Source organism: Sciurus vulgaris (assembly GCF_902686455.1).
Source record: "Sciurus vulgaris genome assembly, chromosome: 16".
In the NCBI taxonomy this organism is placed as follows: Eukaryota; Metazoa; Chordata; class Mammalia; order Rodentia; family Sciuridae; genus Sciurus; species Sciurus vulgaris.
In genome coordinates, this window is record NC_136477.1 from 24,645,540 (window position 1) to 24,664,597 (window position 19,058).

The window sequence follows — 19,058 nt, forward strand, 5'->3', positions numbered from 1 at the left end:
TGGAGAAAGATTTCAGGATGGGGAAAAAACAAATGGTAGTTCAAACTAATATGAACCCTAGCAGATGCACAGGAGTGGATGTACAGTCGAGCTGCTACTTGCCCAGTAATCCTCTATGCTTTCCAGGATGAGTGGCATCAGAGATTTAAAATTAAAACAAAGGTGGCATTGGCTAAATTTAAAATACAGAAATAATGGCACACCGAAGTAATAAAATATCTCTAGGCAGATTCTGAGTCTTTGTGGTTACATTTTGCAGCAGAATGTCACAGGCTATGCCAGCTGATCCGATATCTGTTCCTCCTTCCCTCCTTCCTTGCACGTGAAATTAAGAACCTAGGCTGTCATATTATGACCACAAGGGAGACATCAAGAGAAAGTCAGGAGCACTGATCCTGAAATCTTGAGATAGGCAAGGTTCACCTTCCTAGCCTTTCTTCAGTTGCAACATAGACCAGTGAGATACAAAAAAATTTATATTCTGGAGACTCCAAGAAAGATTTTACTTTCTTTCTTTTTTAAAATAATTTTTTTAGCTATTAATGGACCTATATTTTATTCATTTATTTATATGTGGTGCTGAAAATCAAACCCAGTGCCTCACACTTGCTAGGCAAGCGCTCTACCACTGAGCCACAATCTCAGCCTGGTTTTACCTTCTTGAATAAAACAATAGAGAAAACTGGCATGGTATCTGTGTCCCTTCCTCCTATCTTGAACATAGACATGAAATCAAGAACCTAAGCAGCTGTAGTATGACCACAAGGGAAAGGTTAAGAGAAAGTCAGAAGCACAGACCCTGAAATCTTGAAATTTGTTATGGGAGGGAAAAAAAATGACTCCTATTTATTTAAACTGAAGTAGTTTTCTTTGCTATTTGTGGCAAAGAACTTTCCAAATGAATATAAAGGATCTGCCTCTTCTGCTTCTATCTCAATTTCTTTGGGATTTAGTCCAGGATGAACAGAAAGTTAGCTGAGTATTGATCATAACTGTCTTTCTGGCTTTATAGAGGCTGATAGGTCTGAACTGCAGGTACTTAACATTTATATTATTTTATTACCTTTGACCTTTCTGTTATATAAAGGAAATGCAATCGTGTCTACAAGTATCCCTTGATAGTGTTATGGGAAAAAGAGGTACCACGATCTAATCAGTTCAGAAAACACACAGACAAAGTTAAATAGGTTTCATTACAATGGGAATTCTCAAAGCCTTTAATGTGCCAATATGATGAAGAAGCGGCTGAATTTGTTCCCGAACCCTTTATGACATGTATCGTCCTGAACCGGCCTGTGGAGAATGCTACTTGATAGGCCCGAGATGAAAGCGCACATCTGGCTATATCCTGCTTTTCCCCAGACCAGCTGAGAGTCATGGTGGTTGGGATGACATACTAGAGGGATAACATATAGAGAGATTGTCCGCGACATTCTCCAGCCCCTAGCTTCTTAGTGAAAGCATGAATGGACCTACAATTTACAGCATACCAGGTAAGTGAAATAATCACACTTAGGGTAACATTATGAAGGTTATGGAAGCATGGGGTATCATTTATTCACACAAATCTCTACATGGAATGATCCTTTTCCTTGATTATTCCACTCCAACCTATATCTTCTCCACCATAAAACCCTCCCCAACCATACCAATGCCACAGTGCTCCTTCATGCCCTGAGCATATAGGATTCCGGAGCACAAAGAACCAGAGAAGCCTTGTTTTCTCTATCTTCTGGAATGTACTATATGAGAATAGGTTATGCTTTGCTATAGTAAGAAACAAAGTCAGAAATCTCAGTAGCTTATTTTTTTAAAGGTTTATTTCTTGCTAATGTAAGTATAAGGCAAAGCCAATCAGGCACTTTCCCCCACCTTGTAACTGTTTCTGGGCCATGCGGCTTCTAAGAGGAGGAGAAAGATAGAGGAAGGCACTAGCTTTTAACTTATTCACAGCCCATGACTTTTGCACAGGTCAAAACCTAACTGACCATTATGGAAAGCAGTATGGAGATTCCCCAGAAAATGGAATGGAACTACCATTTGACCCAGTTATCCCACTCCTCAGTTTATACCCAAAGGACTTAAAATCAACATACTACAGTGACACAGCCACATCAATTTTTATAGCAGCTCATTTTACAATAGCTAAACTATGGAATCAACCTAGATGCCCTTCAGCAGATGAATGCATAAAGAAAATATGGTATATATACACAATGGAATATTACTCAGCCTTAAAGAAGAATGAAATTCTGGCATTTGCTGGTAAATGGATGGAGTTGGAGAATAAGTCAAACCCAAAAAACCAAAGATTGAATGTTTTCTCTGATATGAGGAAGGTAATTCACAATAAGGGAGGTGGGGTAGGGAAGAATAGAGTTACTTTATATTAAGTAGAGGAGAGTAAAGGGAGGGGAAGGGGTATGGGGTTAGAAATGATAGTAGAGTGAAGCAGACTTTATTACCTGATGTACATGTATGACTGCATGACCAATGTGATTCTACAATGTGTATAATCAGAAAACTGAACGATTATACTATTTTTGTATCATATATCAAAATGTATAAAAGCATTCTACTGTCTTGTACAACTAATTAGAACAAATAAAATAAAATAAATTTAAAAAAAAAAAGCTAACCTAAGGGAGGCTGAAAATGAGCAGCGCATGCGTTGAACATTGACTCTGTCACAGTTTCTTAAGGGGTCATATTTCCTACCGAGTTATAAGCACCAGCTCAGGTGTACCTGGTACAATGGTCGCTTCTGTTGCTTTATCTGCTCCCCATCCATTCTCCTTTTTACTAGTTCAATTTATTGACTTAAGTCCCCTACTCTAAGGTCACATGACTGTAGTGGGGAGGGCTCTACCTTCCGTAATGGGCATGTGATACTGGCTTGATCAATCACACCAAATTCTGGGTCTAATTTGGAAATTTTAGGAAAGGGACCCTTTTTCTATTAAAGCTTGGGGTTCCTGGGGGCCACTGTGTAGAAAAAGCAGGCTTGAAGATTTCAACACAGGAAAAAAAAAAAAAGCTGAGCCAAGAGATAGTGATAAGGACATTGGGGTCCTGTGACATTGTTTGAGCCCCACATAGGACTATCTTTATGGACATGCAAGCTCTGAGCTTAGAAGGGTTCTGTACATATTTCAATGTTCCTACTATGTCATCTTGAAATTCTTAAAAAATTTTGGAAAGGGACCTTGCACTTGTATTCTGCACAAGGCCCTCCATATTACATAGCCAGTCTTGCCCCCCAAATATGGCCATTCCTGAAGATTTTTAAAATTTATTTTTTATTGTAAACAAATGGGGTACACTTGTTTCAATGGTTGTACATAAAGTAGAGGTGTACCATTTGTGTAATCATACATTTAAATAGGGTAATGACGTTTGAGTCATTCTGTTATTTTTCCTTTCCCCTACCCCTCCCACCCCTCTTTTTCCTCTATATAGTCCATCCTTCCTCCATTCTTGCCTCCCTCCCACCCCCTTTTATGTATCATCATCCACTTATCAGCGAGTTCAATTGTCCTTTGGTTTTTTGGGATTGGCTTATCTCACTTAGCATGATATTCTCCAACTTCATCCATTTGCCTACAAATGCCATAATTTTATTATTCTTTATAGCTGAGTAATATTCCATTGTATATATATACCACCATTTCTTTATCCATTCATCAACTGAAGGACATCTAGGTTGGTTCCACAATCTGGCTATTGTGAATTGAGCAGCTATGAACATGGATGTGGCTGTATCTCTGTAGTATGCTGATTTTAAGTCCTTTGGGTATAGGCCGAGGAGTGGGATAGCTGGGTCAAATGGTGGTTCCATTCCAAGTTTTCTAAGGAATCTCCACACTGCTTTCCAGAGTGGCTGTGCTAATTTGCACCCACCGGCAATGTATGAGTGTAGCTTTTCCCCCACATCCTCGCCAACACTTATTGTTGCTGGTGTTCTTGATAATCATCTTTCTAATTGGGGTGAGATGGAAGATTTTGTTTTGTCTTTTTTGGTACCAGGGCACATAATCACTGATCCACATCTCCAGTCCTTTTTATTTTATTTTATATTTTAACTTTTGAGACAGGTTCTTGCTAAGTTGCTCAGAACCTTGCTAAGTTGCTGAGACTGGCTTTGAACTCATGATCCTCCTGCCTCTGTCTCCCAATCTGCTGGGATTACAGGTATGTGCCACCACACCTGGCCCTGAAGTTTTTTGGTTAAATAAGCCAGCAAATTACCTTTGGGCTTCTGTCAATCGCAACTTATACAGAGCTATGAACACAGTCTGGGTTCCTAGCTGGAAACAAAAACTCATTCTAACCAACTTAAGCAGAAGAGGAATTTGTTCAAGAATATTAGATAATTTGCAGAATCTCTGAGAGGGCCAGAGGAACAGACCTGAAGCCCCAGTGACCAAGAACAATATTGGATTTGGTCCCAGATCTTTTTGGTGGCTGTCTAGAAAAATCCATAGCAATGTTCATCAGAAGGATTCCCAGTGGCACCAAATTCATGGCACTAGTTTCACTTCAAAGTCTCGTGTGGTTGTGTCAAATGGGTAGAGCCTTTCACCCGCCTGAGCCTTAGCAGCAGGGGTGGCTGGGACAAGAGTAAGTTTCAACTTCTACCTTCAGCAAGTGTCACAAACCAAGAACTTCCCCAAAGATAGGAAGGCTGTTGAAAGATGTTGGGAAGCATCTCAAGGTGATCAGTATCCTCCCTCACAATAGAGAGGACCGATGCAGTCCTCACGGGGTGAGCAGGTACACTCTTTCTGCTACCATCAATAATGATGGGGACACCCACTGCGCCACCCCAAACAGTTCTTAGGATAGCTCTCCCTTGATCTCCTTACTGGTGCTGCCCTACCTCTGACTTCTCTTCCTCAGTAATCTACTATTTTCTACCCGCAAGGAAGGGATTCCAGCTGGGACAAGGTAGGTACATTTCTGCAAAGCAAAAGATAGAAGCCTTTAGAATAGAAGGTATGTGTCACCTGGAGGAAGGTGGAAAGGTGCTTGTTGATGCTATTGGCTACCACAATGCAAGTCCCAAACCCTTAACTGCAGCTGTTTCCATGCCAAAACATCTTGCGATTGCTAATAATTTTTATGCCAGCTTCCAACTCATTCATAAGGAATCAGGTGTCAAAAAAATTATGAACAAAATAAAATGTAAAGAGTCAGTAATTATCAGTTTCCTTTGATGAATCCGCCCTAGAGTTTGTTATCGCCAATCTGATGTAAAATTAAAAAGAACAAGAGTGCCTTTGGGAGGGGCATGAAATCAGCATTTAAAAACAACCGTTTCATCCTTTTTGTACCTTTGCATTGAATACATTTATTTCTGAGAGGCTGGAGCAAGAAAGTGGGAAAGGTCTGGGGGCTGCTGTGGACACTACCTGGGCTGTTAGGTCAGAGGCTCTGGGCGGCCTGTGGGGAGCCTGTCTGGGTCTCAGGCAGATAAGTCTGGCAGACATCAGTGCGTTCAAAATCTTGTGTGAACGGGGATTTGGAGACATGCAGGATTTAGAACCAGGAAAGAGCAATGAGCAGCTCCTTGTCTCTACACCTCTGCCCTGGGTCAGCTCCTAGGCTCCATATTCCAGAAGCTTCACTGCTGGTTGGAGAAGGGTTCACATGAACTTATGCTCCTCTAAAACGTCAATCTTTGCTCCCCCACTGAAAGAATGAAAATAGACCTCCACTCTCCCATAGAAACCGGCATTGCCTTGGGCGTGTCCTTAAAAGTCACATGTCCCCAAACTTGTCTATATGGGAATCAGTCAGAGATTTGTGGCAGTTGTCCAGTAAACATTTGACAAACAGATGCCTGTTCTCTTCCTCCCACCTCCCTTTGTGCTGTTTCCAATGTCTGGAGTACCCTTCCCCTTTGCTTGCTCCATCAGTCACTAAAGCCTCATGGAATTTTGACAGAAACCATTAAAACATGAAATGAAGCCCATAAATCTTGAAGCAGGTATTCATCCTGAATGCCTGGAATGCATGTCCACCCCACCCAGCCTGTGTGGACTCCAGTCAAGTTCACCTCCTTACTGCACCAGGCCTTAGGCATAGTTCCTCTGTATTGTGCGGGGAGGTGAAAATCACACGTGCTGAATTCCACTTTAAAAGCAGTCTCATCCTCAGAGGCAGGTCCTGAATAACCTGTGCTGTATATTTTCATTGACCTTTAAACAACAACAAAATATGAAGAACACCAAGGGAGAGAAGGGCAGCTGGAGACATTTATTTTTTATTTTTTAAAAGAATCGTCCACCTCTGGGAAATCTCAAGTGCAGGTCTTCACGCCTAAGACCACTCCTGTTACGCTGTCTGGCATCCTTCAGGCTACAGTCCCACCTCCTGTCTTTCATGGGTGGTGATGAGGCTTTCCCATGGGGAGGCGAGTTATGAGTCAGCTGCTATCATTGAGGTGCCAGAACACCCATTCAAGTTCCCAGGGGATCCCTCGCAATGGTTGAAATCCACAAACTCTTTCCTTTCCCGGTGTGTGGGAGGTCACCTTCGGATCTGAGATTCCCTGCCTGCAGCCTTTGGTATTAGGGTGATCAAGTAGAACTTTCTCCTTTTCTCCCAAACTTGGCCAAGACTCCCAGAATTCTTCCAGGAATAACAGGCCAGTCTGCAGCTCACCATCAAGATATTTCTGAATCCTTTCTATTTAGTAGGATGCAGAAATCCACAAAGGGACAAAAGCATTCTTGCAAAAGATATGTCGAATCAGCAGCTGCTAACACATGCTCAAAGTGGACACAGAAGAATAAATAATGAACTGCAAAGTGTCCTCCTCATTCTGCTCCCCACCTGCACCAAGGAAACAGAATGGTCAAGTATTTTAGGCCATGCTTGTGATTATAATTCCCAGCTTTGCATTTTATGTGTGACCTCCAGGTTAGTTGACCTCTTGGTCTCAGTTTGGTCATCTGCAAAATAAGGATGATAATTGTACTGCCTCATAGGGGTTCTGTGAAGATGAAATGAGATAGGACAAGTGGACAGGTAAAGGGTTTAGCACTGTGCCTGGAGCATACTGTAGGAACAGAGGGAGCATCATCATTACCCTGTTACTTAGATGTCACTGGGGGAGAGACAGGAGTCTGGAATCCTGAAACACGCTCTTCTGAGGGGTGTAGGAGGTATAAACTGGAGATTTGAGTCAGAAGCATATGCTGTTGCCCTTTAGAGTCAACTTTGACTGATTTCCCTGGCCTGTAAACAGCTGCCTTAACTTGAATGACCTTCAAAATGAGCAAAGCAATGGGGCCAGAGGTTTTGTGCTCCCTCCCTCCATCTCTCTCTCCCTCTCTCTCTCCCTCTCTCTGATTGACTCATCTAATTATCACCCTCTCTGAGTTTGACTGGTCAGAGATAAGCTCAAGAGAAAAGGAGGGACTGAATTCCAGTAGGACCTTTCCTCCAACACTAAGAAATTTGGAATTTTCTGGAAGTTAGGGCAAGTCTTCTAAGTGTTTCAAGCAGGAGGGTGATCAGAGCTGTTTCTGAAAAATCACAAGGAAAGAATTTGTACACCCACAGGTGATGGGAGAGGGATAGTCAGGAGGCAGGAGGTGAGGGAGGTGGGTAGGGGTCCTCAGGCATTCAGGCAAGAGGTGATCCACCTGGAGTAAGGCAAGCAGTGTGGGGTGGATGGAGAGAATGGATGTGAGTAAGATGGAGGGGTGGAATTGCACTTGGTGAATGGTCCCATGCTGGGTGAGGTCCGCACCATGGTGGTGGGTACAGCTGTGGATGAGCCACTCAGGGAGAGAAACTTACCATGAGCACAGTGATGGCTTTGACAAAGACTCAGCTGAATGGAAAATTAGTCCCTGCCTCAGCATGGATGTGCACTGTCTACCCTGGGAGTCCTTAGGGGTCTGACCTGCATCTCTCCAAGCTGATACTTCTGGAGAACTTTGAGGGGAAGTAAGGGGGAGATTCTGTGCAGGGCTCAAGACTGGGGAGATTAACCTTCCCAGATGCATTAACCCTGCCTCTTCCTTCCTTCCCTGGGCCTTGCATATGACAGTCCCACCCCTGGCTCTTCCCCTGCACATACCACCACCTAGCAGGAAGGAAGCCTATGGAGCAGTAGAGAAGTTGCCCTGAGAGAATTCTCTGCCTGTCCTGACTCCCTGGGGAAGCCTGTCAGGGATCGGCAGGCCTCCAGGGAGCTTTGCTTTCTTTCCTCTGACGCTCCAAGGAGCCCTGCCTGGCTGTCAGCAGGAGACAGGAGGGCAGCATCCCTGAGGCTTGGTGCTACAGTGAAGGACGCATGTTGGCTCCAGAAGCCTGTGCTCTGGTGAATGAGGAGGCAAGAGTGACAGCTATGCCTGGTGGCATTTCACCGGTGGGTACTGGAGGTACAGTACACAGATGCCATGGAAACGGAGAAACACATGGCTGTGACCTGTACAACCAAGTAAAGCAAATGCAGGTAAAGAGCTTCAGGTCTCTCTGAGAAACTGCTCGAGGCATGAGATTGACCATGGGGTCGTCTGTGGTTAGGGAGGTCACCTGTGTGCTCATCGTAGGTCCCGTGGATGTGTCATGTCAAAACAGCATCTCTTCATTACATTACTCTATTTCCATTGCGCTGTCTCTCTGGTGTTTATCGTTAGGAAAGGACTTTACCTGATCTCCAGAATTTAAACTTTGTGAAAGCAGAGCTTTTTCTGTGTTCTAGAATCGGTCACCAAACTCTCTGAGAACTCCAGTGGTCATGATGCATCTGATTCTGGCCCAGAAAAGTGGGAGTGAAACTTTTTCTCCCAGTGTGGAATTCAGGACAGGTGTCTTTGTGTTGCCAACTCTCTTTTTGGTTTGGACTCAAGACTCCAGTTTGGTGTTGTGATTAGTTTGCCCTAAAGTAGAGTTTCTCAACCTTGGCCCTAGTGACATTTTGAGCCAGATAATTCTTTTTTGTTTGAGGCTGGCCTGTGTACTATAAGATATTCTGTAGCAGCCCTGCAATCTAGATGCCACTATCAGTCCCCTTTCCCCAAGTTGTGACAACCAGAGATATCTGTAGACATTGCCAAATGCCCTTTGGTGGGCAAAATCACCCCCAAGGGAAAACCACTGGTTTGAAGGAAGGCCTCTGTTTGGAAATGGTGTCTGCCTCTTCATGCTGAGCCCAGTTCTGCTGTAACATGAGACAAGTGAGAAGGGTATGGGCACCTGATTGCAAGCACTATTCCTAGTAATGGAATGACTTCCTTGTCATATCCATTGGGTGGGTAAGCACTTCCTTCTTGAGGTAAGTGGGGAGAGATTTCAGGTGGGTCATGCATGCAGGACTAGAAGATAAAAAATCAAAACCATGAAGCTTATTTCTCCCCCAAGTTTCAGATCTATTGAAGTTTTGGGTTTTATATGGACTTTTTTTTAACCATGTTAACATATCTTTGCTCATTTCCTGTTTTCCCCTTCCCACTTTATCTCCTGTACGAGCCTTTTCTGTTAGGCTTTATGGGATCTCTCTGTTAGTGGTCACCTTAGAAATTACAAAACAGATCCTTAACTTATTGCAGTCTGTTTTAAATTAGTACTTTTATCACAGCCTGAACAATGAGAGACCTTTACAACAGGAAATCCATTTCCCCCTCTCCTGTCTTTTTGCTCTTACCGTCATATATCTCTACCTTTACATATGTTATATGTTATTATTATTCTTGCTATAAACAGTCAACAGTGCTCATATTTACCCTGTTAGGTACACTGGATTCTTCCTGCACTTCCTACCTGGGAGCATTTTCCTTCGGCATGAAGTTCCTTTGGATTTTCTTGGTTGAGCACAGAGAGAGTAAGCCTCAGACTAAGATCCTCTCCCACACATTCATATCCCAATTTGCTCAAGATGCTTTTTGTTTTCATTGTGTTTATTGCAGTTCTCCACTATTGAAGAAAAAAGTGAGAGCGTTCTTTCCTTTGAACTTTTCAAAGGAACACATTAGGTTGGTTTAAAGAAAAGTATTAAGCAAATAATTGTCCAGGTGACAGACAAAAGTCTGAGACAGAGAGTTATCGAGATTTTCAGTTTGGTAATATGAGCTCATGGTAGTTGAGATGCTGTGGGGTGAGATGGAAGAAGAAAATAGCCCATGCAGCTGGAATCGTGGCTCAGTGGTAGAGCACTTGCCTAGCATGTGTGAGGCACTGGGTTCCATCCTCTGTACTGCATATAAATAAATAAATAAAATAAAAGTCCATTGACAACTTAAAAATATTTAAATAAAGGAAAGAAAATAGCCTTTTCCTTTACTGTGTGCCTTTTATCCAGAGGCAGCTGGGTCGTTAGGACCAAGCCTCTGACTAAGGGTTCCTGCAGTATGACTCTAAGCAAATTGCTTCTCTTCTCTCACCTCGACAAAGGGATAGTCATCACAGTTCTAGAAGGAAGTCTTCAATCACTATCATAGTTTGGGTTAGCTACAGCTGTCTTAAATAATAACTGCTATTTAGAGCATAAGCACTATGGGTCATGCAATGCACTAAAGACCTCCTACTAACTGGAGGTCAAGTTTCTGTTATTATCTATTTCTCCATTTTTCATGAATTATAAGATTACTCACACTTGTTAGCTTTATTCATTTGCTCACTCAAAAAATGGATATTGGCCCTATTCTCTGACCCAGTCCTGGACTAGGTGCTGAAGGTACAGAGGGAAGCAGGGTCTCTCCTGTAACTGTTGCTTAATGTTGAAGGCAGGCATCAGTCTGATAATCACAAAAATAAATGCACAATTGCAAACTAGCAGAGGGCTGGGAAGGGAGACTGGTTCTTGAAAGGGCTCCATCAGGGACCCTTGCACAATCTAGGGGGCCAGGATCAGTTTCCTGAGGCCATGACTGTCACACTCCATTGGCCTGGGATCTCTCCTTCTGCCTCCACTTGCCTCAACTGGGACCTCTTACCCACACTTCAGGTCCCTGCTTAATTCTTTAGAGCTTCTCTCTGACCCCTGCACCAAGTGAGGGAGCTGCTCTGCTGTTTACATGCACCCTAGTGACTACTCTAGACTTTTCCTTTTGTGGATCTTCACACTATTATAATTAAGTAGTTATCTTTGTAATCATTGTTTCGTACGAAGAGGACTGGAAGTTTTATGTCTGACACGTGCATTGCTGGGACAGTGCTTGGCACTTAGAAGGCACTCAGTAATGTGAATGAATCAAAGTGAACCTCTCCTGGTCTCAGTTTCTTAATCCACAAAGTGAGGATAATGATGCTATTGAACTCACTAGCATTTTTTCCAAACCAGAGACACGTTAGTAATTACATATGTATGTAAAGTACAGGGTATGTAGGTATTTTCTTACTTCCTTGAAGATGCCTGTTTCTTTGACCTTAAAAAAAAAAATTAAGTTTCTTGCCTGTAATTCTATGACCACCTGCATTAACTCAGTCCCAGAGTCCCACATCCCTTCCTTCTCTGCTTTCAAAAATCCAACACCCTGTCAGGTTTTCAGTTTTCCTCTGGGGTTAGGGAAAACTTCTCCTGTGGTCTCAGCAAGACATTTACATAATCATGAGCAGTTTTACAACCTAATTACAGGTCACCTAAGCTGGCCTCAGCCAGAAGGGACACTCCCAAACTTACCTTGGATGGGAGGAAGGTTAATTAACTCTTCTTAATAAACTCTCTTATTCCTACCAAAATTAAAGCAGAACTATCTCGTACACTTTTGGGAAAAGACAATGCACTTGTTTTAGGTCAAAGAAGGAATGGCCAGGTGTCACCAGGCAGAGAATTTCAGAGCTGGAGCAGTACCTCCAGTACCTCCACTTTACAGTTAGCAAACTGAGGCCTGAGGAGCACAGTTAGCTTCTAACAGAGCCCAAACCCGTGTCAGAACCAGGATTTTTATGATGTTGTGCTGTAGCAGCAAATGTATCTTTAGATCTCTTATTCCCTCTTGCTCATGATGATGATGAAGATGATGATGATGATGGGGATTGAGCCAGGGCACATGCGAGGCTATCTTGCCTGTATTGAATAGATCAATATTTTCCTGGGTAACTATACTGTCTCCTTATGTCATTAACTCAGCAACATTTTCTAAATATCAACTTGGATTGAATTACCAACACTGAGTCAAAGACTAGGTAAGCGAAGATAACTAGGACAACCTAGTCATCACCTAGGGGAATTGCCGATTCTGATGTTTATAAAAAGGAGTAGCCAGACGTGGTGGTGGACATGGTAGTACACTCCTGTAATCTCAGGAGATGGGGAGACTGAGGCGGGAGGATCCCAAGTTCAAAGCCAGTCTCAAGCAATTTAGCAAGGCCCTAACCAACTTAGTGAAACCCTGTCTCAAAATTTAAAAAATAAATAAATAAATAAAAAGGACTGTGGCTGGGGTTCAGTGATCAAGCAACCCTGGATTCAAGCCCTGGTACCAAAAATTAAATACATAAGTAAATAAACAAACAAAATAAACAAGGAGTATGCTGGGTTGGATGTTCAGATCCAAATCTTTCTAGACTTTTATTTTCTAGGTTTCATTCAGATCTGCAAGTTTATAAAGAGGGAGGAGAAAAAAAAAGCAAAAGCAAAAGGTTACGGGTTCTCTGGAAAGGAAAACTTAAGTGATTTTTTTTTTTTTTCTTTATTTCTGTTTCTTCCTGACACGTCTGGACCCCAGAGTGTGAGGTCTCCCTTTGGGAAAGGAATGTGCAAGGCAAATCTAATGGCGGCCTTTAGCCGCTACTGCTCCAGCCAGCTGAACCTACCTACCGCCTTCCATTGGTGGGCTTCGGATCCTGCCTGGGAAGAAGCAGCCAGCCCAGTGTCGCCCCCAATGCCGGAGCCACATTTGTCCTCCAGCAATTTCTGCAAAAATCCTGATCTCTGAGGAATGACCTTTGCCCTCGGGCATTTAGTCCTTCCTGGTTCTGACTTGCTGTGATCACCAAGGTATTCTCAGTCCAGTCAGCTGTACTTTCGGTCTCTAAAACCAGGGCTGTCCAACACAACTTCCTCCACCGATGGAATGTTCTATCATCTGTGTTGTCCAAACAGTAGACCCTGGAAACATGACTTTTTAATCATTTTATTGTCTAAGGGGAGGAAAAAAGGATGACCGAAAAGAGGTTCTTGTTTACAAATAGGCCTTAATAACTTTTAGGGAAGAGGAACCTAAAATAGGGAAAGAGCATTCACTCGCTTTTATTTTCTTTCATAATCACCTGATTCTACTAAAAGGAACTTTTAAAAGCCCACTTGAATTAAGCTATCTTTTAGAAGTATGTAGAGAAACAGGAATTCCAAGATGTCTGAAGAATGAAAGCTGTGCTTTTTTGAGATACGTGTTAGTATCCTGTGCGCCATCTCTAGTACTGTCTGTTCCAGCCTTGTTCTGGGGAACTTCACCCCCGCAAGTCCAAACACGTGCTGATGGGGGGCATGCCAGTCACAAGACTGACTCTGAGGAGGGGGAATCATGGGACCGGGAGCAAGGCCAATCAAGGTCCTCCCTTGAGACTTTTCGGCTGGAGATGGGGAAGAGCCCTGTTCCTCGTGTTACAGATTAGGAAGGATTTGAAGATGGAGAGGGTGATAGTCCCTTACCACCCAGAGAAAGCCTGCCTGCCCAGCCTGCCTGCCCTATGAGAGAAGGAGCCAAGCAGAAATAAGCAGAACAGAGAAAGAGAGCTCTGGTCTTGTGTTTCATTCCCGAAAGAACACATAAAAATGAACTCTGAAAGGCTCACAGGGTTAGAGAAAGTAGATCAATTAAGAAAAATTCAAATTCAAGTGTTTCATTGAGAATATTCAGCATGGTAGGTATACAAGTATGAGACGTTTATCCCTCCACTCACCTCTTTCCTCTCTGACATCTTCTTTTCTTTTCTTTTTATTTCTTTTTGTCTTTTTTGCAGTGTTGGAGATTGAACCCAGGGCGTTGCACTTCAGAGACAAGCACTTTATCAGCTGATCTATATCCCCAGCCCACAGCTGCCTTTCTTGACCTTTAATTCATCTTGGTAGATTCCATCCGTTTTTGGCCCCTCCAATAATTAAACACAGCCATGTTCTTTTGGAACCCCCACTCAATGACACGATTCCTCCTTTGCCATTGCTGTCTACACACATGGCTCAGTTGGTAGGGATGAAGAGAGTGCATGGACCTTTCTTTTCTTCTCCCTCCCTCCTCTGTCTCTAGCTTGTCTACACTGGGGCAGTGGCGAGGCCAGGGAAGCAGGGATCAACTTACATGACTCTCCTGTTGTGGGGTGCTCTTGATGTCTTTCTGGTTCAATCTGGTGCTGTCAGAAGCTTGGGTTCTTAGAAATTCCTCTTGGCATAGAAAGTGGCTATGGATTCTTTGATTAAGTGCTTTGTTTCATCCTGTCTCAATTGCTGAAGACTCTCCAAGGGTGGCCACCTGGGAAACTTCAGAGTTCCAGCCTTGCCTTCTGACCTTCTATTTCCTTTTTCTAAAGTGGAGGTGTCCTCTTCTTCCTGGACACTCTTCATCTGAGTCTCTTCGAAGTCTTCTACTCCAGGCAAGATGAAGATGTTCCCATGTGTCACTCACCTTCCGGAGACATTTATGAATCCTCTGGATCATTCTCCAAATGGATTGCCCTCTGGCTGTTGCCAGCAAAAGAATGAGCCAAGGAGGGAGATGAAGTCTTATAGAGAAAAAAAAAGTCCACCTTGAGAAAGTACTCACATTTCTTCACCCTTTGTGGGGAAGCAAGGATTCGGTCTTGCCAAGGATGATGTTCCTACCACAAAGCTACACAGATCTCTCCACCGATCCCCACTTTTGTCCTTCTCCCAGTGCTCTCTGTATGTATTGACCAGGTACAGACAGGTGATGGATTGTAGAGTGGTCACTTCTGCTGCCTCTTAAGAAGCCCTAGGGGAAGGTTCCACCTGTTAAAAGGTGAGGATGATTAACACCACCTCCTTCTCATCTAAGGGTACCAGTTGTCAATTCCACATGGACCAGATGACCTGGTTAACGTCCTGTTACAATCATCTGTAAAGGGTTTTGCCATCTCTAGACCCAAAGGATCAAAGGAAGGTTTTCATCACTCAATGGCTTGGATTATTTTTCCTGGTGGGTTTGGATTTCAGACTTTTTTTTCTTTCCATGCAGATATCTATAGGCAGGTAGGAGGAGAAATCAGAAAAATGTCACATAAGATGTTCACCCCCAGGGTGGGCTCCTTACCTTCCAGCTAGTATGCAAGTGTTATTGGGGAGAGATTCCACAGGTTGGGGAAATATCACCTCTGAAAGAGCTATTGGTGTGGGAAGAAAGGCTCAATTCACCTGCTCCCCCCAGTTATCAGTTGAGTCACCAAGGCAATCACCTTTGCTTCCTCAATGTCATTGTCCTCATCTGCAAGATGGGATACTACTGTCGACCTTGCTGTTTGGGATGCTCCATAAAGAGTTCTAGAAGGAGAACCCAGCAAATAGTATTAGTCTCGTTTTTTTCTCCTGGTCTCCATAACAAAGACTGCTCCTCCCCCATTCACATGGGAGAGATTCCAGACTCTCTATTTCGCCACACAAAATGAATGACATTTTTTGTTCCCTGCAGGGAGGGTGGGGTTGGATTGGTGAGGGTGAAAATCTAGGAGCCAAAGTAAAGATACTACCAGTGTGACTGCCCAGGTCCCAGCAGTTCTTGTGGGGTCATGTCTTTGTCATGTTCCCCTTCTCTTTGGGGAACTGTTCCCCCTATACCCGACACAAAACCTCCTTGAGGCTCAAGTAAAGGCTGCCATTCTGGTTAGAACGTCCTTGACTGGTGGGGCCAACCGCAGTACCTCGCTCCTTGGTAATCATGATTGGTTTTAAGATGGACAAATCAGGACCTCTTCTGGGACTTAACTGGAGTTTTCTTCTTGGATGACGGAGTTGAGAGAATGTGTGTCCAGAACTCCTGGGGATCATGCTTTTAGTCTGAGGGAAGAAAACGAGGCCTTATTGCAGAGAGCAAAGAGAAGAAAAAAGGAGAGAGAATGGACTTCTATTAGGTCCCTGGTTCCAGGTGACTTTGCCTTTCTGTGGTATGATTTTTATAGGGTAAGTTTTGCCTCTTTTTCCCAAGCTAGTTCGAATTGAATTTCTCTCACTTATAACCAGATGACCCTGATACTGGACTATTCTCTGGGAGGGCCCAGCTGCCTCTTGAAATCAGATACTGATACCAAGGTCATCACTGATGGACTTGATAATACCCTGCTGGTTTAGTTGCTCTCTGAAGATACTCAAATAACAGGGCAAGGGTGACCTCAAATTGGCAGTGTTTCTAGGGTGACCCTACTTGAATCGGCATGTGAATGTCCTATTCAAATGGGGCACCTTGGATTGCCCCAGTGGTTTCCTGGATACAAGGCAAGTGTCTGCAGACTTGGGGAATGGTCTTGTTCTGACTCCTGGTATCCCAGGAAAGGAAAAACATCTTGCTCCAGAGGTTCCTGACTTGACTGTAGGCTGTCCTACTGTATTGTCTTTGTAGGTGATTGATACCCTGACCCCATCCCCTACCAGGGTCTATATGAGAACTTCTAACTCTTGAAAGTCCATTTGGATTCCTGAAGTTTGTTCTTTAGCTGGGTATTAAAGCTGGTTTTACCCTATGCAAACGATCAGATCCTTTACCTGATCTCTGTCTGGCATGAGATCTTGGGGCCAAGCTAACCAGTATTATGTTGCCTCCATGGTAGCTTCTAGCACTTGACTGTATCCCCTGTGCCCCACCGTTGCTCTGTCCCATGATGAGTAAATTCCCTGGAACCACAAAGAACTGGGCGTGACCCCTAGATTAGCGAATTTGGGCGTGGACTTTATCTGGCTGAACCTCAAGGCTATTCATTTATAAAATGGGAATATTAATGGTACCTATGTCATGGGGTCCTGACCCTGTAATCAAGGGAACTGTGATTACAGCTCCACCCTCTCCCCAGGCACATGCTTGGAGTAGGAAAGGTACAATTCTCTAAAGGAAGAGTAGAGAGTCCTGGAAAGACAAAACACTGTTGTCTTCGCAATTCCAAATGTCCTTACTAATGTGAAGGTTCACAGATTTTTTTTTTTTTTTTTTCCTGGAACATGCTGTCGTCTTTTACCACCTTGAAATACAATCACTCAGGCCTTTGTCTGAGTCAGCCCTGAGCAGCTGCTGCCTCTGCCTGAGGAGGAGACCTAGAACCTTGGTGGTTTTTAGAGGACTGAAGGGCACATTCATCCACGAAGCTTGTCATTCATCATTGTTTTTCAGCACAAACATCACTCTGGTCAATCTGTAAAATATCTTCAAGTTTTGGAGTCAATTCAATGCCTTTGAGAGAAGAAGGGTTATATTTTAGGGTTACATCGCCCCAGGGAATCCTGGTTTCCTACAAGAATGGCCACTGCTATCAACAATTCTGAAGCTGAATTCCCCAGTATTCATTTGCAAGTAGGCACCATAGCAAGTAGGCACTGCAAATTTCTCTGACTTGATCTTTATTTTGCTAAATTTTTCAATGGAAAATAATAAGGATGTCAGTTTAAGGAGCGACAGAGGAACACTGAATTCAGCACAAGGAACACAAAAATGATCATAAGACACAGTCTCTATCTACCCTTGATGACCTTGCATGTGACTATAGTATCATGTAAGGGCAGCAATAGAGCTGTGCATGGGGTGAGGCAGCTCAGCCAAGAAAGATGGGGTTTTCTAGGTGGATCCTACAGTGAAATCAGCCATGAGCTAAGTGTGCACTATGCCTTTCCTGCTGTTCTCAAAACACACCCAGCATGCTTTCACCTCAGGGCCTTTGCACAGATGACTCTACTTATCCAGATTGCTTTTCTCCCAAATATCCTTATGAACCACCCTTCACTTGATCAGACATCCATGTTGAAATGTCATTTTATGAGAGATCTTTGCATTGCCTTCCCATCTGAAAGATAATCCCCACCCTTAGTTTTTGTTTCAAACGTGGCTCTATTTTTCTTCATTATGTTTATCACCAATGACATATTATCCATTAATTTGTCTGTTTTTATCTGTCACCTCTACATGCATGCATGCACACTCACACACACGTACATTAAAATCAAGAAAGCAGGGTCCTAGAATTTTTATTTTCTTTTACTTCTGTATTCCCAGTACCTGAAACAGTGCTTGCCATAGAATAGATGCTAGTAAATACAAATTAAATGAATGGGTAAAGGTGTTAAGATACTTAAATGGCTCAGACTTATTTCCACACTCAAATTGTGCAGTTTGTTGGGGAATAATAGTCAAACAAAATAGAACAAAATGTGGCTGCTGGTTTAATTGAATGTGTGCAAAGTGCTAACAGAGCTTGAAGGAGGAAGCTATTAGTTCTTCCTCATGGGGAGGGAGGCTAGAAGGAGGTGATGTCTTGAAGGTCACATTTCACTTGGATCTTAAAAGATAAATAAGAGTTTGCCCGGCAACAGGGAGCTGAAGAGCTGTAGTAGTTTCTGTGGGAGTACTGCCCATGTCCTTGGGACCCACCCTCCAGGACAGGGTACATGCATATATGTGCATGCCAACTGCATGCACATATTCTCAACCTGAGCTTTCTTTCCAAAGTGTGCTGGGAAGGCTGACAGAGCCAGAGAAGTGGCTCTCCAGGAGCAGCTCCCAGACCATGGTGAGGGGGAGTTGGAGAAGAAATGCTTCAACTTCTTTGTCACCCAGGTGGGACACCTTGGAGGTCAGTCTTGAAGTCTCTAAGGGAATTGGGTCTCCCTGGCCTTCAAGAACTCCCTTCTGTTCCTCGTCTCACTTCTTCACCTCCTTGGAGATGCTTCCTGATGTTTCCACTTCCGAAATGTTTTCCTCTTGAGTCCTTGGTTCAGGTCAACTTCTGGGAGAACCGTGGTGTCAGAAGCAGCAGGAACATGGACCAAGACAAGGGTGTGGGACTGTGCCAGGCAAGTCTGGGGAGATGGAGAGACTGGAGCAAGAGCTGAGACTGGTCAGCCTGCAGCTGGAGTGTGAGGTGCCTCCAAACATGAGGTTTCATAATAGTAA